At 41.9% G+C, this 6,434-nt stretch overlaps 1 protein-coding gene across 1 annotated transcript in view; it reads left to right on the top strand.

The window, feature by feature from the left end:
• The first annotated feature begins 5,005 nt into the window (after positions 1-5,005).
• Positions 5,006-6,434, top strand: part of tgfbr3 (transforming growth factor, beta receptor III) — a 54,975-nt gene continuing 53,546 nt past the window's right edge. The window contains exon 1 of the mRNA XM_052073851.1: positions 5,006-5,256. The gene's annotated coding sequence lies outside the window, so the exon portion shown is untranslated. The remainder of the gene's footprint in view (positions 5,257-6,434) is intronic.

Genomic DNA, 6,434 nt, shown 5'->3' with positions numbered 1-6,434 from the left:
TAGAGGGTGCTATAGATGAGCAGTTCTTTACCATCTCCTTCCACTCCTTTTGAAGAATAGGCTTGCGAGTCAATGTTAAACCGCAATTGTTGTACCATATTGATTATATTAAATATTAAACATTTAATGATTTAGGATTTATTCAATTTGCGGATCATTACAAGTAATTGTGTTTATTCCTATTGTGCAAGGTGGAGGTTCTCATGAATAACAAAAGGAGAAAGGTGAAAGGAGGGGGGAGCAGAGAACTCACTTCATAAAAAGCAATCATTTAAAAGACGGTGAATAATTCCTTAAAAAAAAAATAGGCTTCAAGCTGTTTATTCCTCCAACCAGTTGGAAGTTTACTCTCAAAGTAAATGTCAAACAAAGACAATTACACGTTGCATATTTAAAACAACCACGAGCAGCCGAATGCTAAAAAACAAATACTATCATTGGGCTAACAAATAGCATTAGTCTCCCAGTATTCCAACCTTTCAAGCAATGCATTTTTGACCTCAATCAGCAGGGTAACACACACACATGCACACACACCACACGCCAAAGAGCAGCACACCGAACATTGAATTCAAACAAGAAATGTGGCATGAAGATCTTGGTGCAAATTTATTGACAGGCTGGATGATTTTGACTCAAGCGTGTTTATGTGTCTGATCTGCGGTTAGGAAGCAAAATGAAGCAGAAGGAGCCTTACAAAGCTGTCTGAGGTATTCCATCGGCATGCGCTTTTGCTTTTTAAACACTTTAAAAAAGGAAGTCCGACTTTGAATACGGCGCCGCTTTTGATTTGAGGCAGGAAACGCCGACGGGGGACTTTTACAACAATGAAAGTCAGATCATCTTTTCCTGCTACTGACAGTAATGTTGAGGGAAATGCTGTCTGAGTCCCTTTCAAGGCTACTGAGACCATGTCAGAGGCCCACCGGAGACAAGCTCTGGTGTTGTGGAGGTGACTTATTAAAGTTTGGGGATTTATGGCCGATCATCAACCTTTGGCACCATCCTCTGCCCACACGCGATTCAAAAATTTCATTGTTGGCCATTTCAGTGTCATCTGTCTATATGTCTGGTATGTGGCTCAAATTTGGTAGCAATTGGAGAGAATCTGGAGGAGTAGATCATCTTTGTAGGACTTTTGGAAAAGGTCAAAAAGGTCCTTAAATTGCACTTCAAACCACTATCTTTTCAGCGGTGGCTTCTTGAAACATTTTTAATGGGTCTATTCATGAGGAACATGCTTACAACATTTTATTTTGATATGGGAAGCTGATTTTTGTGGCTGGGCGGCCCGGTAGTCCAGTGATTAGCACGTCGGCTTCACAGTGCAGAGGTACCGGGTTCGATTCCAGCTCCGGCCTCCCTGTGTGAGTTTGCATGTTCTCCCCGGGCTTGCGTGGCTTTTCTCCGGGTGCTCCGGTTTCCTCCCACATTCCAAAAACATGCGTGGCAGGCTGATTGAACACTCTAAATTGTCCCGAGGTGTGAGTGTGAGTGCGACTGGTTGTTCGTTTCTGTGTGCCCTGCGATTGGCTGGCAACCGATTCAGCGTGTCCCCCGCCTACTGCCCGAAGACAGCTGGGATAAGCTCCAGCACCCCCCGCGACCCTAGTGAGGATCAAGCGGTTAGGAAGATGAATGAATGAATGAATTTTTGTGGCTGCGAAGCATCGATTAATCTGGCATCGATTAATCTGGCATTGATTAATCTGACGCTAACATGCAATGACGTGTGTCCGACTGGGTAAAAAGCATTGCCGTTATCTAGCTGTGTAGCACACTACGTGGTTCAATTTCGTAGCCGTCGTTCAAGATCACGAAGATGTCACCTTTTCAGGTCTCCTGGAAATGCCTCAATGTCTTTTTGAGCCATTTGCAAAAAATAAACCTAGTCCATCATAAGCCTATTCCAACATGGCTTCTTAATAATTTTTTTGTGGATCTACACATAGCAGACATGTCTACCAAATTTTAGATTGTGAAGTGAGACCGACTGAATTTTCCCCCAAAATTTAAAAGACCCCGAGAACTGGTCCGTTTACCCTTAACGCCGTTGCTGCAAACCAATATGTCAGACTTCCTGTTTTTTTTTTTTCATGTTTGACTTTTTGTGGCTCTACTCGTAATGGACACACCTACTAAATTCCGTTTTGCTAAATGAAAATGGCTTTGAGGACTGAATTAAAAGAAATAATAATTACGATGGGCAGTATTGTTCTACTTTCCTCCTTTCATAGCGTTGCTTCTGTAAATTGGGAATACGGGTTTTTTTATTCTATTGAACAAATGATGAACAATTGTACAAATTACCCATCGAAAATTATGGTGTGCATTTGAGAGCCCTCAAAAAGGTGACATAATTGGCCTAAAAATAATGACTGCCCCTGATGAATAATAATCTGCTCTGATGAAATGTAGTCGTGACAGAGCTGAGTTAGCGTTGACAGGCAGCGCCATCCACTGGAAGGAATCTAAACTCCAAAGCCTCGCTTAATGAAACGTGAAGCGCCTCTGACGCGCTTTCATCTCCCCACCCCGACGCGGTGTAAATAAACACACTTTAAGTCCGACATGCATATGGATGGCACGGAAGATAATTTGATCCCTTTTGAGCGCTTCCTTGTCAGCGTCAGCGTTCCTTCATCTGTTCATTCTTTTTTTTTTAATGTGTTTGTGTGTTCTCCACAACAAAAGTTTCCTTCCCTCTTGTCTCGTTAGCGGCACATCACATCTTGCGTGACATTAGCCGTGTTCCCTTTCAGTGGGAATCTGCCGTTTCACACGAAGGGATCACTCGGAGCACGGTTTCGCTCTTGTGATTTGGCGCAGGAATGAAAGCGCCATGTCGATGACAATTTCACATCACAGCCCGAAGCGTACGTATGGAAATGACCAAAGGCGAGTGACGGATGATCAGGCGTTTGTCGTTTGATGTCACCTCAAAAGAGTCTTCTTCTTTCTCTTGGTCCTTTGCAAACTCAACCACGAAGATCAGCGAACGCTGTCGAAAACCACAAAGTCTGTTTGCTTCCCTGTTGAAAAGCCTCGTTTTCCGACACGCGTGACATTTTGATGACAGTCTTTTGCATGTTAGGCATTTAAAAAAAAAGAAGGCAGTGGCAGGTTATGCATTTGATGCCTGACTGCTTTCCCGACTTAATCAACCTTTTAATACCACCGATATCGCATCGCAAACATCATGATGATCCAAAAACGCGATGTAACAACACGCAACTGTGCAACATACACCGCGTGGAGCAATTCGCGATCAACATGTAGCTAACAGTATGAAAAAAATAAATAAATAAATATATATATATATATATATATATATATATATACACATATAGATATAAAATATCCAGCAGAGATGCTAATGTGTGTTGTTGAACGCAAATGGAACAGACAGAACAAATTACAAGCCGGTCAAGTACCGTTGCTGAAGTTACTTGGCCAGCAATACTGACTCTGAAGGCCCTGGGCAGATTTCAAGGACATGGCAACACATACTGTAGAGGTTGAAATCTGACTGGATAAAATAATCTACTGGAAGAAGTGTAGCCAAGAGAAATGTAACAAAATGAGGAGACTGTACAGTTGGGAATAAATTAATACAATTGCATGTTGACCGTGACCATTGCTTTCAACACAGCGGGGAGAAGTGAGTGTCGAGGATCAAATGTTACACCCCTGCCTAGCTAGTAATCGAACCTTTAGAAATGACCCAAATTATCCTAAAATGTCTGTTTCAATCTAAACTGTAAAACTTTGCCGTCATGCTCCACCTCCACACAATGACGAAAACTCAAAACCTTTCAAATTTAGCGTTGCCTATTTTCTACGCCCATCTTCAACTTTATTTCTCCAGTTGTCCCTGGAGGGCAATTGGTTCTGCAGCAGAGAGCAAAAACAGTCCAGTACAGAAAAAGACAAGGGGAGGTGAGGGGCATTTTTAAAATACAGTAATGGCGGTTTATTCTGGAATAATGCACTTTTGTTTCCTAGTATGACTTTCTCCAAAAAAAAAAAACATTAATCCTTTTTTTCATCTTGAATAAATGCAAAGTTGTTCTTGAAAAATATGCCTTTATTCTCATCAAATGATGACACGACTTCATACCAAAAAAGAAAAATTATCTGATTCTTAAGATGACTTTTTTCTTCTAAAAAAATATTTGATCTAAAAATGTCTAAAAAAAAATACTGCATCAGAAAAACTACTTTGTTCTCATATGATTGATTTTTTTAAGTCAAGCACAGTTTTGTGATCAGAAAATGTGACTTTATCTCATCGCGTTGAAACTTTTTTTTCTCAAAAGTGAATCTTTACGTTGAAGTAGCACAACATTACTCCCCAAAATTATGTCTATGCCATCAATAAATTCAAATTTTATGCTGCATAAAGGTTACACTTATTCCTCACATGATTGGTCATTTTTCTAGAAAAATAATGTTGTAACTTTTACCTTGAAGTGTATGATGTATAGAAAAATGCAACTTTTTATCTTGAAAAATCCTTTTCTTGTAAAAAAAAAAAAATGCAATTCAAATTCTAAGTTCACATATTTCCCCTGAAAAAAAATCTTCTCATTCTCATGAAATACAAAATTTTATCGAGGAAAAAAAAATACAGTTCGATTCCAGAAAATACTTTTTTTCTATTCGTGCGGTGTATTTTGAAATTGTATCTCGTGAATTTGTTTGAATTTGAATACTCCTTTGTCTTGTTCCGGTAAGCACTAATTTTACTAATCACTTGAGTTGACTCAACTGCGAGCTCGAATTTGTGATGCACTGTGACGTCACCAGCGACCGCCCCTTATGCTGGGGACCCCCCCACCCCCAAACCGCGCCCCCTTCAGATAAGCCCATCCGTGTTGCTGGAAAGTCAGCAGAAAAGTGTGGAAAACTCCGCAGCGAAGGAGGACCCTTGAGCCTTGTTTCTCCCCCCCACCCCACCGCGACCGCCCCTTATGCTGGGGACCCCCCCACCCCCAAACCGCGCCCCCTTCAGATAAGCCCATCCGTGTTGCTGGAAAGTCAGCAGAAAAGTGTGGAAAACTCCGCAGCGAAGGAGGACCCTTGAGCCTTGTTTCTCCCCCCCCCCCACCGCTTTTCGCGGAACTCTCTCCCGCACCCCGCTGAAGTCGCTCCCTTCTCGGCCAAGTAGGGACCGTCGTGCCCCCGGGGAAGCATAAGCTCTTGTTTGCCGACTTCGGAGCACTTTTCCCGGACGTTGTACTTCGTTGACTGGAGGTACGCGCCGCTGTTCTGTCAAAATGTCCACCGTACAGCTTGTTTGTGTGTTTATTCGACTAATACGTGAGCGTTTAACATTAAATTAAAAACGAACGCAAAAAAAACCGTAACGAAATGTCGAAAAGGAGTTTATTTTACGCCTGCGTGTATTTTAATGGCGTTACATGAGTGTGCTTGACAGCTTATGTGTTGGCAACATCTGCATCCTTGTTGGTTGAACAATTATTCAACTTAATTCACCATTTCCATCGCATTTTACAAAAATTCTACAATATAACAAGGTAAAAATCAAAGGCTATGTACACCCATCCTTGTATGAAAAATAATAAACACAAATTAAACTAATTCAAATCAACCAAAGGGAGAATCATTGTTTTGATAGAACTTTCGGCTGTCACTTGATTGTATGCGTCATTTACCCAAATTATCATGTTGCTCATCAGTTGTGGACCATGTGCAGTACATTAAATTATATTAGAGAACACATCAGCCTGTTCAGTAGTGGAGAATAAAAGTCTACACACCCCTGTTCATTTTTTTCGTGCTATGAAGTAAGATGAGGCTAAGATGAATCATTTCAGATCCCAACCTTTTTGGGCCTCATCACTCTTTGTAGAGGTGTAGACAGTTTTTAAACCCCCCATCTCCCCCCCCCCCGACCCCCCCCCCCCCCCCCCCCCCCCCCGCCACACACACACACAAGTGGACAAGCTCTCTGATTTGCTGATGTGCCAAAATGCCAACTTGCTCATCAGATTTTCGTTGCCTTTTGTATCGTGGTAGATATCGGCAGCCTCCTTGAGGTTCGTTATCGAAAAATAAGGCCGGTATCGGCCTGATACCTATACCTAGAATCTGTACCTATTCCTTTATTATTTTAGAAAATTCAATTACATTTAATAAATTAGTTGATTTAAAAAAAAAAAGCCTCAACAGTATCATGGCTCAAACTGCAAATGGGGTATCTGGGCAGCTGGCTTCTGTGTCTGTGAGGTGGCCGGTGAGGAGTCACATGAGGTGATTTGAGTGTTGCCCCAACAAAAGCGCATGGTGTTGTCGGGGAGTCCTGCTTCAGATCCTGAACCCAAAACACAGCTTAACTTCCCGAGAAACATTTTGGCAATATGTCGCTGTGGGCGAGTGGTTAATCCTGCCGCCTCACAGCAAGATGCTAA

The sequence above is a fragment of the Hippocampus zosterae genome, chromosome 8 (genome assembly GCF_025434085.1).
Source record: "Hippocampus zosterae strain Florida chromosome 8, ASM2543408v3, whole genome shotgun sequence".
NCBI classification, from domain to species: domain Eukaryota; kingdom Metazoa; phylum Chordata; class Actinopteri; order Syngnathiformes; family Syngnathidae; genus Hippocampus; species Hippocampus zosterae.
Note: the sequence above shows the minus strand (reverse complement) of the source record. Positions and strands in the feature narration are given on the sequence as shown.